The 18142-nt window shown below is 42.7% G+C and overlaps 1 protein-coding gene and 1 long non-coding RNA gene across 5 annotated transcripts in view; one reads left to right on the top strand and one right to left on the bottom strand.

The window, feature by feature from the left end:
- The window catches only part of LOC117958931, a 27191-nt gene extending 18048 nt beyond the window's left edge, over nucleotides 1–9143 (bottom strand). The window contains exon 1 of the long non-coding RNA XR_004659824.1: nucleotides 9132–9143. This is a non-coding gene — a long non-coding RNA (uncharacterized LOC117958931). The remainder of the gene's footprint in view (nucleotides 1–9131) is intronic.
- The window catches only part of rxraa (retinoid X receptor, alpha a), a 115271-nt gene that overhangs the window by 36472 nt on the left and 60657 nt on the right, over nucleotides 1–18142 (top strand). The gene's annotated exons all lie outside the window — the stretch shown is intronic.

Below are 18142 nucleotides of genomic sequence, written 5' to 3'. Positions count from 1 at the left end.
CCCCCCCCCCCCCCCCTCCACCAAGCTGACATCAGTGGATAGTCTGCACTGAACTGTCTGGTATGTGGCTAACAGTGGACAGAGCTGTGCAGGACATGTGGTTAATGCCGATACATTAATCACGCCATCCTCAAGGCTCGCCCGCCCTGTAGTGTCAGTGCTGGGACCAGCTGAGCTGCCCGTCATGTAAGCACAGCATGACCGTTGGTTGGCACGACAAAGTCACATGAACACATAAACAGCTCCAAGAGAGCTGCTGTTTTGGTTTTAAAGTTAGATACTTGTTTATTTCTAGTCTATTATTCTATAAATAAATTAGTAAGATAGTCAGGTGTGAGGTATCATTGAACTCAGCAGAGAGTTCCTTTTTAGCATAGATGTACCGTTTTAAGGACAGCTAACAACCAGAACAAATTTAAGTTTTTGTATGATAAATTGTAGATAACAATGAAAAATCTGGAATGTTTTCTTTGTAGTTTGTCAAAACTGCCGTTCTACAGAAGTATTACATTATATCTGCCAATAGGCTGTTTAAAAAAAATAAAAAGATTAAATAAAATTTACCAATCAGATTTAAAATGACCCTTACTACAAACATTTCCTTGTCTTTTCTTATTCTGTGAAAGTTTTGCCATCAAGAATCAGAAACATGGGCGTCCCTAAAGGTCTAATATGTAGTGAGCATCGCTTACTGAAGGTAAACACACAGCGTTCACAGATGGCCCCTCCTCCCCGGCACAGAGCCAGAGAGAAAGACCGCAGCGGTGGTCGTCGAGCGAGCTAGAGATCGAATGATGAGAGGGAGCGCTGAACATAGCAGTAAATCAGACATATAAATAGAAACATAAACATATATATACATACTGTACACACGTGTGTGTGTGTGTGTGTATGAATACAGAGCTTCATCGTGTGTGTGTGTGTGTGTGTGTGTGTGTGTGTGTGTGTGTGTGTGTGTGTGTGTGTGTGTGTGTGTGTGTGTGTGTGTGTGTGTGTGTGTGTGTTAGAGTTGTAGGTCGGTATGAGATGCCAATGGAGAACAGCTTGTATGCTGTTTTGGCTGGGGGTTAAACACCCATGTGGGGCACAAAGGCTCTTTGCTGACACCCATAAACATCCCACACTCAGGAAAGGAAGAAGAAAAGAGAAAATACAGGCAGAGCGCCGTCTCTCTGTAGATACACACACCACCACACACTTCTACTGAGTCAAAAGTGATGATTCATAGAGATTGCTTTTTCATTATTCTACACATTGTTTTTAGAATTAGACTGCACATGTTTTTAATAACCGGTAAAGAGGTAAAATGAATGGATGTTTGAATGGATTGCAAACTGCTATATGATATTTGTTAGTCAGACAGTGTATGCAGTGTTGGTTATTAACATTTCCTGGTTGTTGCGTGGACCTTGCATTCTCTAACTGGAAAGTGAGAAGTTCAGGACACACTAGGCCACTGGGGCAGATGGGAATTATGTCACTGCTGCAGGTTCAGACATCTCTAGCAAAACAACGACATGTACTGTATGTTTGTTTAACAATTATAAAGAAATGTCTGTCTTGTAAATTTTGTTCTCTTAAAAGAAAATGTAGACAATGTAAATCCGGATATCCTTTTTTTCTTTTTAGAAAATAAAGGACTTTTTTTCTGGTCTCAGTGGAGGCAAGATGTGAACCCACTACCCTCTCTTTCACAGGCATACATTTTCGTGGACATGTTTCAGCATGATCGGTGAGGTGCACAGTTTTTCCACCAACCTCACCCCCATCTTTGTGTATTTTACAGAGCTATCTTGATTGATTGCAGCATTTTTTACTGTCACAGCCTGCAGTAAGGGTGGATGTGTTTCCTGGACAATTAGGAGCATCTGGATTAGAAGTGTAGTCTTGCTGAAGTATGTCAAATGTTTTCCTTCTATGTGTTGTGGCTATTTTGAAAGTTTTAGCACACTAGGATACGAGTCACGTTGGATTATTTTGTCTTCCTTAGATCCAGGGGCAAATGGAGAGGAGGAGTGACAATGTTGAAAAAGAAAGATTTTACTATCTTTCCTTGTTGTAGTTTCACTACAGGAGATGTTAAACAAATTCAGTGGTGTGTGACATGCTCCCGGAGCGGCCAAGAGCAGAGTGTACTTATAGAGAAAGTGAAGTAACTGTTAAGTCATAGCAGCAGAGGTTAGACAGCCGCTCTTGAGTCTAAAGTTTATAGACCCTGTAATAATCATGGGTCTAATTATGGAACGTGTTACTATAAATCCACCGAACTGTCCCCAGATTGTGTGATTCTCCTCCAATCTCGGCGTTCCAGCCGCCCGACTACAGCCACAATGACAAGCTGCTGTGGGAGGCGCAAGGCTTGTAGCGGTGACCAAGCAGGAGGTTTTCTGGGAAGACTTGCGAGCCTCGCCCGGGGAACTGTATTCAGCAGCGATCTGCTGATCTCCGGGCCGCGCACTGATGTGGCCAGGCTCTGGTTTCAGCGGTTTTATATTGTTTGGGCTTTTCAAAAACAAACTCTTACTGGAATGGGACTGTGAGAAAATGCAGTGTTTGGGACCTCTCTTTCCGCAGGATCATTTAAAAAAAAAAAAAGGCAATCACTTAGTGTTTTTATGAGAAAACGAATTATGATGGGGGGAAAGTTTTGTTGGGGTGGGGGGGGAATTGTGGTGTATGAGGTGAGAGAGAGAGAAAGCATAAAAGAGAGACGGCATTGAAAACGGGGCTTTTTGAAAAGGCCCTCACAATGCAGGCCTTGTGCTGTGATTTGGTCTGTCCTCACCGAGCTGAGCAGAGGAATGGAAAAGATTATCCACAGGAATGTCTGGGGTGCCCTCAAACGGAGCGGGCCGCGTGACTGGCCAATAGGAGCGAGTCCTGCAGAGCGGCGGGCTAATTTTTTCCTGATGAACTCAGCCGCCTGCTCCACAATGCAGTCTGATTGCCAGGGCTGAACCCACATATGGTCTGTGTTTGGAGGGTCCAAATGACAGGACCAATTCTTCCTGGAGAGAAAAGGGGGTGGGGGTGTTGGACGTAGATGATTATTACTGACTTCCCCCTCTTTTTTTATTACATTAGGTTTGGATATGGCTGAGTGGTGTGCCGGAAACACACCAACATAAGTCCCGCCTGCAGTTTCTCACTACCTGTTGAGCTTAACCCACCATGTGTACTGTTTTGTTTTATTACTCTTCATTAATGCTGTTTTGTCTAAATAAATAGCCATTATCGCCAAAACCAAGCCACATTAGTGTTCACGGCAGTCCCCCTTTAGTTCAGCACCTCCGAATTATCTCACTGCCTCATAAATTCTGCCAATTAATATGGAACCCACTTACTATTCAGAGTACTTGGAAAGAGGCTCCAAAGCCCCTCCACCCAGAACCGGGCCAGAGTTAACTACAGGGAAATGCAAGTGACACAGCTCCAACTCCGTGCAAGGAATGTGTCTGTACGTGCTCATTGTTTTTCTGTGTGGCGCGTTTTAGCATCAGCACAGCAGTAAAAAGCCTTGTGGTGGGCCTCTGGAGAGAGTCAGCATGTGTTTGTAGACCTTGTGGTCACACAGCAGGGTTTGAGACAAGGAGGGGGGGTTTAAAAAGTGACTCCTGGCTACTCATATTTCCCATCGCAGGGTCCTGCAAAGGTGAGGAGGGTCACAGAGAGGGAGCTTGTTAGTCTCAGCATGCTCTGTTCTCCCCGCACTCTTAATTGGCCAGCCGGAGTCGGTGCTCTCGCTGGCTGCTTCCTGTTAGGTCAGGAGCCAGAGGGGCCAGAGGACTCCTAGTTCCCGATTACGGGCCCTGGCCCGCATTTATTCAGAACACACACTACAGATTATTTTACATACACAAACTCCAACTTTCCAGACTTCTCTGAAGTAGCAACTGGCTAATCCCTGCATTTTCTAAAAATTAATAGGAGGTTTACTGGAGGCCATAGGACTGGAGTTTGTCCTAACTGGGATAAGAACTGCCAAACTGTTTAGTTAATTGGCTGTTTAAATTTATATTAAAGTTACCAGATATTGTAAGATGTTTCGGCCGCGGTTCACAAGATATACAAACTCCTCATGCTGCACTTTGAAGGAGGCGTTATGCTTTTGTTGTAAAAATTAAATGAGTTGAATAGGAAGCAAAAATCTATCTTTTTTTTTTTTTTTAGATTTTTTTGACAGCTGAAGAATGAAAGGGGAGTCAGGGGGAATGTAGCAAATGGCCGCAGGTTGGAGTCAAACCCAGGCCTGCTGCGTCAAGAAGTGAACCTCTATGTATGGGCACCCGCTCTACCAATTGAGCAATGTGGGCCCCCCGGGAATGTAATCTATTGGAATGATATTATCAAGAGGAGATTTCAATGTCTTTCCTGGTCCCTTATACATAAACATGAAAACAAGGAACGCTTATGTTAAAATACTTACCGGAAATGATGAGCACTCGGCTCGGCTCGCCACCTCTCAAAATTTGATTCTATTAAACTGACCTTTGTTGATCACAAAAACAGACAGATTCAGCAACTGGATGGCTTATTTCTCGTTTAAAATGTTTTCAGAAACACGTTTCTGGGAACTATTTTTGTAAAAAATGAAATCGTAATCCGAACGAGCCGCCATGATGCTCAGGAAATTTGGGAAAAGCCACACCCACGTGACACATTCCTCCAATCAGATGTCGGTTGACGTCCCTTGTCCGTCCCCTTTTCACCTTGTAATCAAGATGCCGCCCATTTAGTGTGAGAGGGTTCATAGTTCCACGCTAAGCCTTTTGACCATTTTTAGAGGTCATCCGACCTACTTTCAATGCACTGACTTGTTGCATTATTGACACTATGTACCTAATACTGAGTGTGCAAAAAGGCGGTTTGAGACACAGCCCCAGTCAATTGGTCCGTTGCTATTATAAAATAACTTTGATTAATGCTGAATAATGCTTACCAATTGCATTACGCTCTTTGTACTGAGAACCATTAGTCCTTTTATTGAGATTCACTGCACGCCCATATAACCTGTCCATCATACCTGCCAGTGAGATTGCCCCAAGTGACACGGCCCCTCGTTCTTGGCCTGGTGCAGCATCGGCTATGGTGCATCGGCAGAGAGGGAGTTCTCTATGCTGGCACAGAGTGACGGCAGCCAATCCACAGCTGGTCACTCCAAATCAAAGCAACTAAGCCTTTGATAACTCTTTGAGCCTATAAGCATCACCATCAGAGTGAAATGCTATCTCATTGTTACTGCTCAAACTCAGCAGAGAGAAAGGTGAGCAGGTAGCCTGGGACATTGGCGGGGGCGAGTGTATCACTGGTATCAAGCAGTCACTGTCATCTCTACAGTGTAACTGAGGGTGGTCGACATGAACTTGAATTCTCTAATTCTCAAAGGCAATCATTATAAGTTTAAATTTGAATCATGGTTGCGCAAAGGATGCAGCATTTACATTTAAATTATCAGGAGTACAGCATAATTTTATGCCTAATGAATTTGTGAGCAGAATACAAATGCACCCATTGTTCCTTTTGCCACTTAAAATCAGAGCGGGCTCTTGTATTAGTTCAAGCTAAAAGCAGGCGCTTTTGTTTTAAATTCCTTTTTTGTTGCATCCTTGTGTATATTTAGCTTGTCAATAATGTATTCTCTCGGAGGCAGTTTACACAGAGGATGGGAAGTTTCTCTTTGCCATAGTTCCCAGCTCTCCCGGTTTACAGTACAGTTTGTGAGGCTTTACATCTGGAAAAATAGAAGAAACACTGCATTTTTTAATAACATCAATTAAACAAGCAAGTTCTCATTCTTCAGGCCCCATGTTGCCTAACACAGAACACTATGTTAATCACGGTGAAGCGCGTTGGGTATGCTGCCAAATATATGGGCAAATTAACGAATGGCATGAATATATTTGAATATGTACGTCTTAACCCAGATATCTTAGTCCAGATTCAATCCCTGCAACGGGCCAGCTGATAACACATCGGAAGCTGCAGTGTTCCTCTAGCTTTCTTGTCTGCTTAAGCCTGATCTTGAGTGCCATGTTTATATCAGCGAGGCTGACTAAGTTTTGGCGGGCACTGGCTTCCTAACCGCGGATAAACATTGGAAGATTGGGATATGAAAGAGTTGCACGTGTGTCACATTTGCAAAAGAATAGTTGGGCTGGCTCATGCCACACTGTGCTCCAGTGTGCAAACTACAATAATAATGTGTGATGTGAAAATTACACCCGCGACAGAGACATATCATGAAAATAAAACAGAGACAAAAGTGATTTATGCCAAATAAAATATAATATTTTGTGATAGATGAACATGATGAAGAACAAGAGTGCAAAGTAAGACGGGATTTTGTGAAGTGCCATCCGTTATGGTGCTTCTATTGTTTTTCCAAAAAGTTTGCGTAGAACATCTGGATCAGCTAACAGCAGCGGGGCCAGATATTTGGACAGGGCCAGACCAAAGGAAGAGGCCAATTTCTGTGATTTATTTATCATGTCTTATTTTCTCTTCTGAACTATGAGTTTCCTGGTTGTTATGCTTTGCTTGCAACATCCGACGCCGCTTTGGTATCGAAGGAAAACAACAGAACAAGAATGGGGGAACATTTTTCTTGGCCTCAGTAACTGTAATGTCAGTTTTGCAGTTTGGACTTTGGTTCACAATGTTTTGATTATGTGGCATTATACTTTCTGATTTCTCTTTTAATAATTTGATCTCGCTGTGAACCTTAATATCAGCAGATATTTCTACCCCCTCAGTAAACTCCTTGTTTGTTCACTTGCCTGTGTGTTAAGTGGTGGTACGGAAGCTCAGGTGTCTTTTTAGAGTGGCCTGGGAGCTTGATGTCAGCAAGCAGTACTTGCTGTTCCTTCCCACTACGGTCAGTTGCCTCCGCCCTCATCGATTTGAAAGGCCAATGGCAGCTACAGATTATCAGAATGTGTTCCCCTGGCCTCTGGAGGGGGAAAAGCAGGGGGAGAAAGAGGGATGTTGAGGGAGAGGAAAGAGGTGGTGAGGACTCAGCATAGGAGAGAGGAAAGGGGGACTGTCCGTATTTTGATGCTAAAGTGATTTGACACGCTTGGCATTATAGCTGGCTTGGCGATGAGGGGGAGGGAGAGGTAGCGCAACCGAGCGCTTGATCCGAATACCACCGAAGCCGATCTCATGAAGTGGAAGGGTCAAAAACGAAGCACCTGTCACCCCAGCTCGTGCAGCCGCCCTCCCCCATCATGCTCTTGCCCCCTTCTGCCCGCCCGCCTGTGCACTCCCACAATAGGATGGCAGAGCCCTGACCTTTCAATGTTGCATGTCTCTGCTGCACAGCAACAGGCCCACCCGAGTGTGCTAATGCAGGCCGGTACATGCTGGGAGGTGAGAGGTGGAAGTGGGGGAGTAACTCCCACATGCTTTTTCCACAGAGACCCGCTTCTTAAGGTGCATTGAGAAAGAGAGGATGAAGGGGGATGGTGATTCAGCGGCTAATGGAAATATCATGTCGTGGTTGGATGTTGGTCTGAGGAGCTTGTGGTCCTGGAGGAACAGACTGTGGCTGCTGTGGCGACACTAAAGCTTTAGCTGCGGTGTCCAAATAAACAGGACAACAATTGTAAAGCAGGAAGTCTTGAAGTCTAAGTGAAGACCATAGTGGTTGTTTTGCGTGGGACTAACTACAACTAGGGCTTGGCCTGCATGTCTCTACAACAAACAGTGAGGAAAATAAGTTTTTGATCACCTAGCTATGTTGCAAGTTCTCCCACTTAGAAATCATGGAGGGGTCTGAAATTGTCATTGTAGGTGCATGTCCACTGTGAGACATAATCTAAAAAATAAAAACATAAATCACAATGTATGATTTTTTTACTATTTATTTGTATGATAATACAAGAAGTATTTGAACACCTGTCTATCAGCTACAATTCTGACCCTCAAAGACCTGTTAGTCTGCCTTCAAAATGTCCACCTCCACTCTATTTATTGTCCTAAATTAGATGCACCTGTTTGAGGTTGTTAACTGCATAAAGGCACATTTCCACCCCATACAAACAGTAAGAATCCAACTACGAACATGGCCAAGACCAAAGAGCTGTCCAAAGACACTAGAGACAAAATTGTACATCTCCACAAGGCTGGAAAGGGCTACAGGGATATTGCCAAGCAGCTTGGTGAATAAAGGTCCACTGTTGGAGCAATCATTAGAAAATGGAAGACGCTAAACATGACTGTCAATCTCCCTCGGACTGGGGCTCCATTGAAGATCTCACCTCGTAGGGTCTCAATGATCCTAAGAAAGGTGAGAAATCAGCCCAGAACAACACGGGAGGAGCTGGTCAATGACCTGAAAAGAGCTGGGACCACCGTTTCCAAGGTTACTGTTGGTAGTACACTAAGACGTAATGGTTTGAAATCATGCTTGGCACGGAAGGTTCCCCTGCTTAAATCAGCACACGTCAAGGCCTGTCTTAAGTTTGCCAATGACCATTTATTTGATCCAGAGGAGTCATGGGAGAAAGTCATGTGGTCAGATGAGACCAAAATAGAACTTTTTGGTCAGAATTCCACTAACCGTGTTTGGAGGAAGATGAATGATGACTACCATCCCAAGATCACCATCCCTACTGCAAAGCATGGGGGTGGTAGCACCATGCTTTGGGGGTGTTTTTCTGCACATGGGACAGGATGACTGCACTGTATTAAGGAGAGGATGACCGGGGTCATGTATTGCGAGATTTTGGGGAACAACCTCCTTCCCTCAGTTAGACCATTGAAGATGGGTTGAGGCTGGGTCTTCCAACATGACAATGACCCAAAGGACACAGCCAGGATAACCAAGGAGTGGCTCTGGAAGAAGCATATCAAGGTTCTGGCATGGCCTAGCCAGTCTCCAGACCTAAACCCAATAGAGAATCTTTGGAGGGAGCTCAAACTGTGTTTCTCAGCGACAGCCCACAAACCTGACTGATCTGGAGAAGATCTGTGTGGAGTAGTGGGCCAAAATCTCTTCTGCAGTGTGTGCAAACCTGGTGAAAAACTACAGGAAACGTCTGACCTCTGTAATTGCAAACAAAGGCTACTGTACATAATATTAACATGGATTTTCTCAGGTGTTCAAATACTTATTTGCAGCTGTATCATACAAATAAGTAGTTAAAAAATCATACATTGTGATTCCTGGATGTTTTTTTTTATTATGTCTCTCACAGTGGACATGCACCTACGATTACAATTTCAGACCCCTTTATTATGTCTAATAGGGAGAACTTGCAAAATAGCAGGGTGTTCAAATACTTATTTTCCTCACTGTATACACGGTAGACAGCCAATCAACAGCATTATTAGATCATAGTAGAAGCACAGTTCACTGATGCTGACGAGATGTCCACCTTAGGTATTGAAATTTGGTATTGAATGACGAGGCATTTTTGGATACTTGTCAAAACTAAGGAGGTAAGTCAGTCAGTGCCTTAAAAGTATTGGGGAACTTGGGTCTTATCATTATATTTTGGTCATTACTAGAACGTTACAGTAACATTGTACTCAACAGAGTAACCACCAGTTTCTCCAGATTATCTAACAGAATGTAAGCACAGCCAAAATGTCAGTAATAATCCCTTATTGTACAAGAAATCAGTGTGTGCAAAACAATGGCGAGTACTGGACTTGGGTAATAATTTTAGCCTTTGCCATTATCGCTCTCTACATAAAAATTTGGTTAAATCTGATCAACAATAATTGACTTTGAAAGTATGGTGTTATGATTACCACGAGAAATGAACTGGAATCATCGTTTAACCCAGTCATGCTTTTGCCCACTCTTCCTGGGCTCTGGGCGCAGGGAGACCTGGGGCATTGGCGCGAGAACTGTTGCAGAGAGTTGACCTTTAGTTGTCTGCCCATGCAGACGGCTTAGTAAATGGGACTGTGTGATGGAGTAGAGCCTGTGTGATAGAGTGCACCAAACGCCACAGGGGCATCATGTCCACAAGTCTATTACAGTCACAGACATTGAGCTAATCGACAAACGTGTCTGTGCAGCACTGGTGGCTTGACTCTGAGATGAGAATGGGGAAAGAGAGGATTATATCTCTAGTTAGTGTGGCGTAGTCCCTAACGGGGGGAAGGGAGGGCAAAGTCAAAGCCAAAACGTGATGGCTCAGCATTGACATATCTCTAGTTGTTATTTATCAGAGAATTTTGGCTGTGTGGTTCAGTTCAACCAGACCTTTTATGAATCATACTGATAATATGTCATGGTTCACAAACCTTTTGAGGTGATTTGAGGGGCGGCATGATGTGAGAAAGTACTTCTAACATGCAAAGCCAATAACAGCAGGACCCAGTACCACGTGTGTCCGGTGCTAACATGCTCAGCCAACGAGCCAATAAACAGAAAGTCAGATTTTGATCATTGATAAAAAGAAACATGTTGTTATTGATCCAAAATGCCAAATATTTGCTTGCTCTCAACAAGCTGTTTGAAGACCTTGAGCTCTGTAACTGTTTCACTGACATTTTATGTATGTCATCATGGATGTGTCTTACCTGTCCACACTCTCACCTGTGTTACACGCTTCCCCGCAAGGGAACAGAAGGCTCGTGCAGGAAGGAGTTAATCATTTACATGAAAGTTTTGCACCAAATATTATGAAACCATCGAAAGGCCTTGGAGCATTTAGTCCATATCTATTAATGCTTCTTAAAGCAAAGATCTCATCCCCCGGGTAAGGCATCAGGACAAGGGATTAACGCCAGAAAGAAAAGGCTTACGGAGGGCTAATGTCTTTGAGTTTGCTTTGTGTTTAGTTATGTTTGTATGTGTGTGTGTGTGTGTGTGGGTGTGTGTGGGTGTGTGTGGGTGTGTGTGTGTGTGGGTGGTTGTGCTCAAATGTGCATGTATGCGTATATCTGTGTAAGAGTAGGCACTGTATTTAAAGGTATAGTAAATAATGTTAATCCAATATACGTTTTGTCAATTTAAGCGAATCTCTCCTCACGGTCACCTAGCTTGATGAGATTTAGCACGTACCACCCAGGTGAGTTATTAGGATAGCTAAGCCATTGCATTATTAAACCCCCCCCCCCCCCCCCCCCCCCCCCCCCCCCCCCCCCCCCCCCCCCCCCCGCCAAAAAAAAAAAAGAGTTGTGTTTAGCTTTTGTGCTGTGATTTGTTTTCCACCCTCCTATGTAGCGAGTTCACCAGGGTGTGATTTTATTGAGCGTCTATGTCAAAGGCAAAAGGAGCAGCAGCAGCTGCCTGTAACCCAAGCTGATGATGAGCATGTATTTGTGTTTATTAAACACCCTCCCTGCCATCTGTTCAATGTATTGTGATACACAGCAGTGCACGTGTGCATGAGACTGATGATTACACAACAGCCGGATTATTGTGGTGGCGGCTTCTCACCCGACACCACCGCGCCGCCAGTTTTATTATTCACAGCATCAAGTGTCAAATACACATGTATGAACACAGGGAGAGACAGAGTTGTGCTGCATACATATCTGTTGTTGATGTGCTGTGTGCACACACAACACTTGGAGAAACATGATTAACGTGATGTGAACTGAAGAATTAATGAAGCTTAATACTAAAAGAGAACGCTGTGTTTTTCTGCCCTCCATGTGTCTGCCAAAGGTCATGCGGGTTTAAAGAGCATTACGAGCTAATGGAAAAACAAGTCTATTATCACTTATAATACCTTGGTGTTATGTCATAAATTAGCATTTGTTGATTTTGCCTATCGCTACTTGTCCACATAGTCATTATTGTGAACCCAGCACATTTAGTATGTGGGAGTGCAAAAATGAATGCCCAGGCACAGCAGGACTGTAGCATAATGATCATAACCTGAGAATTACTCTATTCTCTGTGCTAAAAACAGTATTTATGCCGAGGCTTTACAACTCGTTATCTGACTGCAAGACCTTAAGAGGTTGATACTATCTGAAGTAGAGAGACTTGAAGTTGACTTTGGCCTGCTTTAATGGCTGGGAAAATGTCTGATTGATCTTTTATCTCTCAGAGGGTTAGCTAATCTGTAACCACTTTGTCAGCCAGCAGTATTTGCATGTCAGCAGAATTCATAACAGATGAATGTACTGTAGATTTTCATAAAATATTAGTTTTAGTGATATATTTGTTTGTGATGGTTATGTTCATATATGACCTACAGTATATGTCTTGCGTCTTTGTAGATACATACATGCATACATACATACATACATACATACATACATACATACATACATACATACATACATACAATTTATGTTTATCCTTTACATAAAAGAAAATGCATTGACATTTTTTTTGCAATAAACCTACAAATTCATGAGGCACCTGGGTAGCTCACCTGGTAGAGTGTGTGCCCAATGTACAGAGGCTCGGTCCTCGCCCCGGCAGTCACGTTTTTGATTATGTCCTGCGACCCTTCGCTGCATGTCATTCTCCCTCCCTCTCCCCTTTCAAGTCTATGCTATCTTGTCAAATAAAGGCCTAAAAATGCCACAAACTACAATTCCATGAAGTGCTTGCGTTTGCTTAAAGGGGTTCTCTGGTGTTTTAGTATTAACCCTCCATAAAGTTGGGAACCTACAGGAGAAAGAATCTGATGACAAAATATTCTTTAGGCTCTAGTGTCAGTCAGTCTCAGAAAACACTGGATCCTACATTTTGAATGATGCAACAGGATAGTGCCTTATAAATGGCCAGTGCTTTCAAACTTCACACCTCTAGTTTATAATGCAGGATTTGTTTTTGCCCCTATTTTTAATAATCTGAACTCAAAGACCTGAGACCTTTTCCATGTAAACAAAAGGTTTATTTCTCTCAAAATTGTCTAAATCTGTGTTTGTGAGCACTTCTCCTTTGCCCTTTATCTTTCTTTATATGTATATAGTTGCTCTCGGGAACTGTGCAATACGTTCCCCCCTCTTTTTTTCTCTTCTTCTTCTGCACTACTTACATTTTATATTTTTATATTTCATGTTGACACTTTAAAGGGGTTGCTTCAATTTTGTTGAACAGGTACTGCACTAGTGTATAAAAAAGGCATTCTGTCATTCTATTATATCTATCAAGAATTGTACAGAATGTCCAAAGGATTTTTGGTTTGAATGAACAACAAGCAGACCTGTGTTATATCAATTATTGAGAGATTCCCGGAAAAATTCCCATCCACGATGAAGGGAGGCAGAGCTGTGTCCGGATTAATGGCGGAACAGATTTAGCTGACTAAACGGGGGAAAGCACGACCCAAGAAGAGAGCCGTTTCAACTCAACCCGAGAGAATCAGTTGTTGGGGCTACTCCTGGTGCGGCAAGAGACCCGGCTGTTCCTTTTCTAGAGGATCTTCAAAATATTCTTTGAAGAAGCGATAAATTGTGAAGCAGTGGCTTCACGAGGCGGAAATGGTCGACATGAAAATGACTGTAAACATCTCTCATTTTTTCTCTTCACCAGAGGCCAACACTCATTACTCCTTCAAGATGTTTTATCCGCTACTTCATACTGTACAACAGACTGCACTTGCACAGTGTGAGGGACGCAAGCAGCTTCCATCCTTTCAACTCTGTCAAAGGAGGAGGGACTTCTGTCAGGTCTTATTGATTGATGTGGATGCCAATTTGTGTCGCGTGTCTTACTAAAAGCTCTGTGTACCTACAGGATCGATATTATGTTGTTGACTCTCTTTCGTTATATTTTTTCAATTTAGTTGAGTCTCAAAGTACACCTTTGTGAAATGGAAGTTTCATTTGGATTCCCAGCAAGTTTTCCAAGAGTTAAACATAATATTTATCTAATTTAGTCATTTCAAGATATTTGTTAGGACAGATTTTGGACTTCTTGGAGATTTTGTTGCCGCTTCCGTCATTCACTGCATAGAAATGTGTGCTACAGAATCGTGGATCAAACCTGCAACTGTGTACAGAATAAGAGTGTGACAAGTTTGTAGTTCCTCTGCATGTTTACTTCCCTCTTCTATATTACGAGTCCCTTAGCGCAACAAACCAGGAAGACAAAGGGCACTGCCTTCCTGTTTGTGTGCTGCCGGGAAGCCATGCCTGAGAAATGAGGGGGAATTAGAAGCAAACACGCTCAGCATGAACGTACAAACCTGGTAATCACCCATGAAAAGAAACTTATTCACACAAAATGCTCAAAGACAGTGTTTATCTTCTTCCCCACTCTCAATGGAGCATCTCCTAAAGTATTTGATATCCCTTCCCTTGATCACGTGCCCGTCATTTTTTGCTTGTCTTTTCCTCTAGCTGTATTTCCATGAAAAAATGTTGCTTAAGTTTGACCTCATATTTCAAAAATTCTGGCAAAAATAAAATGCAAGTGAGTGGTTTTCCATCTGCTATGTTTTATGTGAATATCTGTAAGACGACGTAACAGGATTATAGTTACTTGGACACTAGTAGTTCTGATACATAGTGGTTGACCACCTAAGATGGCTTTTTCTTTTTAAAATTGATTAATTTGTCTCTTCTTTGTCTTTCTATTTCTGGCACGTCCACTCGGAATAATTTAGCACTGTGCCTAAAAATATCTCCCTCCTATGCCTCTCTTCCTCCTTTTCTACAAGTGATTAGTCCCGAATCATGTTTCCAGTGGATGTACTTCTTAGGCCAACTAAGCCAATAAATATGGACTACGAGATTGATCCTTCAGCCTGTCTTGTTTACACAGTGTGCGCTCGCCTGCGCCCCAAAAGAGACGTTGACCTTTCACAGCTCACCCTCTTTATCTCGCATCATTGTGCAGCTGAAGAGTCAATCGCATGCGATCACGTTGCGGAAAAGGTTTTGCTGACGACGGCAGAGAAAAACACTCAGGTCTGTGTGAGTGGGGATGATGCGGGAACAAGGGATTGTTTTTCCTCTGATGTTCATGTCCATATAGTTTCATTGCCCCTGGCGGAGGGCTTATTTATTGAAGGGGCCGTGTGAGGGAGACAGAGGCAGCGTTGTGCAGCCACCGTCTCAAGGATCAACTGCTCTGGTGATCCTGTGACCTCCCGCTCCCCCCGGTCAACTCTGGAGTTCAGAGGTTGTCTCTGAAGCTTGATCTTTAAGATGAACTTCAGCGTCATAGAGGAAAGGTGTAAATTGGCCTTCCAAATAATAGTTTGATGGTATCAAAAAAAAGAATGTATTGAATGAATCTAGTATATGAGTAAAGATAAATCTTTTTTTTTTTAGCCAAGGTAAGCTAAGGTATCCATAAGCTTTCCATTCACAGATACAGTTAAGCTTAAGGATTCACTGTGCCGGATGTTAACATTAAAACACGATGTATAAATATGTATTCATGTCAACAATTTTTTATGTTAAAAGCTTAGTATTGTATGCACCATAAACAGGTATGTGTATAGGCTTTAGGCCACCATGCACGTTATTGTTAGCCCAGTTTAATATGCAACTCAATTTTATACACAGATGTAGTTTGTTTTTCAACTGAGGGGTCATTGGCCTAAAAAAAGTTGAAGAACCCGGTCTTATAGCATCAGCACTTTGTCTCCAGCTCTCCGTAGTTGTATATTGGACTGTGGGGGCTGTCGAAACATTTCTGAGCACCCAACAGTTCCATGGCAAGAATCTGATGGATAACTGCAGCCGCTGCCAACATTCTGCTAAAAAATATATTAAAAAAACACTGTTCTCTACTGTCAGCCCTCTGCAGATGACAACCACTTGACCTGGTGAGCCCTGGCATTCTATCCTATCCACCCTCTAACTGATCTTGGCCTCTTGTGCATGACTTATTATGCCAATTGTTAAAAGTTAAGGAGGTGTTGAGCAGGTGCTGAAAAAATGCCTCAGATGCCAATCTTAGTTGGACTTTTTATTATGTATTGTCTTGATGGATCTATTTAATATATGTATGGGTGTGATGATTTAGGCTTGATCTGCCCCCCACACGAAAAAAGGACCACAATGGAAATAAGCCCAAGGGCTTTATTGTGTTCTCCTGACTTTTTGTTTATAAAGTATGATGCAAAGCTGTATCATATCTTATAATGGAATGGTCTAATAAATCAATCAATCAATGGCCACAAGGACAAGTTTGGATCCTGTTTGCTGCTTCGCTATCAAAACGCAGAGTTGTGAAAGGAGTTGACCTCCTGCTAGTGGCCTTTCCATTAGCATACTTGTTCAACTATGTCTTCCTTCTTTTCTATCATCATCCCATCATTCTCTTGCACGTCTCTATTTTTTCTCTCCCAGCACTATCCCTGAGGTACGGGGGAAAAAGGAGAGGGAGTGGAGCAGAAAAAAAAAACAGACTGAGGGCTGAGATATTCTACAGGGGATTGTGGGAACCCACTGATAAAGGCTTGCATCTTAATCCATCCTAAGGCCTGTCTTACGGTCTACTATGAGCTTTTATCTGATCATTAAGAGTGCGGGCTCATGTGCACGTCCACGTGCACACTTTAGGTATGAGTGTGTGTGTGCGCGAGTTTGCGTATTTGATATGTTAATGTTTTTCTTTTTGTGCAATCACTGATGCAGAAGTGCAATCCTGTCATTCTTGCATTTCAAGGCTCTTAGAGATATTCAGTAGAAACAAGGCACGCACACCTCTTCACTTTGACAACAAGGCAATGCTACTACACAGCGAGTGCATAACGGCTTGTTTTATGGCTCATAAGTGTGTTAAAAGCACTAATTAATGCGCCGCAATTCTCCCTCTAAGGCAGTGCACTAGGTAGGGATCTCATTCTCTCTCTCTAGGCTTATGCCTTCAGCTCCCTCGCTCCTCCTTGAGCTTTAGTGGAATTTGGTTGATGTGCGCCGAGGGGAGAAGAGGAGGGAGGCGCTCATCTTGTTTCAGTGCTTTATGAGTCTGACGTGTACGTCTGTAATTGCGGTTATGGGTGATTAAACTCCCGATGCCCCTCAGGATCCACAGCCAGCTATCAGTCAGCGTCAGGCCGGGCTGCTGCTTCAAGAGCTCATATTGGTTCATCTCAGCCTCTGTCCTTCAGACGACGCTGCTGCTGCCACTCTCCAGCATATTCCAGGAGCCACTTTTTGATTTTACTAATAAGCTGGTCTATTTAGTATTTTTTATTCAATCAATCTGTGAAATGTCAGAAAATAAGAACAAATTGCCATTTTCCAGAACATGAGGTGATGAAAGTTACTCAATTTGGTTTGTGTCTGAACAGTTAAAAAAAAATCGGTTGTAATAGTGTTAGAATTGTTATTCAATGGTTATTCGTTTATTTCAAATTAATCAAATTGTCAGTTATTATAAATGTCAAAATATTACATTTATTATGCAAAAAAGGCATTCACTCGGTCCAGCTTCTGAAATAAGAAAATTTGTTTTATGTACCTTTGGTCAGACAAAACAAGCAGTTTAAAAACATGAAAAGACTGCTAGGAGCTTGAAATGTTTTTAATTTTTTCCTATTTTCCAACATTTCATGATTTAATAAAAACATTTGTAATTCATTCTTAGGATAATTGTTGACTACTTTCCCGTCAGTCCAGTTATGGTTTTCCGTCAGATCCACCATGGCTGTATGTTTCAGAGACCGGGTCATAAGCAGTAAATGAGAGGGGAATGTTGTTATGTTGTGTGTGGGTGGATGGAAGTGTGTATTTGACGAATCAGTTGACCATTTCATGGTATCTCTATGTTTATACATGTGTGCCTCTGCACAATGTGCTTTCATGCATGACGTTATATCACTACGGTGTGTTTTTAATTCTATTTATGGCAACAACAAAAAACAAAGGGCTTGAGGCCCACTTCTTCCTGGTCTAATTGGCATGTTAATCATATTTCTGTGGGTGGGATATCAGTGTTTATGTGTGTTTGTGAAAGACCCATGACTTATCTCCAGAGGCAACATGTGACCGCTGGAGTCCTGTCCTCCTCACCGTCCTGCTCCGCACTCCTAATGGCGAGAAGCCGGAGTTTCTCTCAGCTGTAGAGAGTCAGGCAGCCAGGAATCAGAGCCCCAGTCTATCACACGAGGTCGAGTCCAAATAAAACACTTCAGCATGTGTGTGGTAATGAGAAGCTGTGTATCTGTGTGCAAGTTATCTGTCAGTTGCCTCCTCCCATTAGTTTGCTGACTTGGCTGAGCCTTTTCTCCTCTGTTGATGTTTGGATGTTTTCTCTTGT

This window comes from Etheostoma cragini, chromosome 16 (genome assembly GCF_013103735.1).
Source record: "Etheostoma cragini isolate CJK2018 chromosome 16, CSU_Ecrag_1.0, whole genome shotgun sequence".
Lineage (NCBI taxonomy): Eukaryota > Metazoa > Chordata > Actinopteri > Perciformes > Percidae > Etheostoma > Etheostoma cragini.
This window is presented reverse-complemented; position numbering and strand designations above follow the sequence as displayed.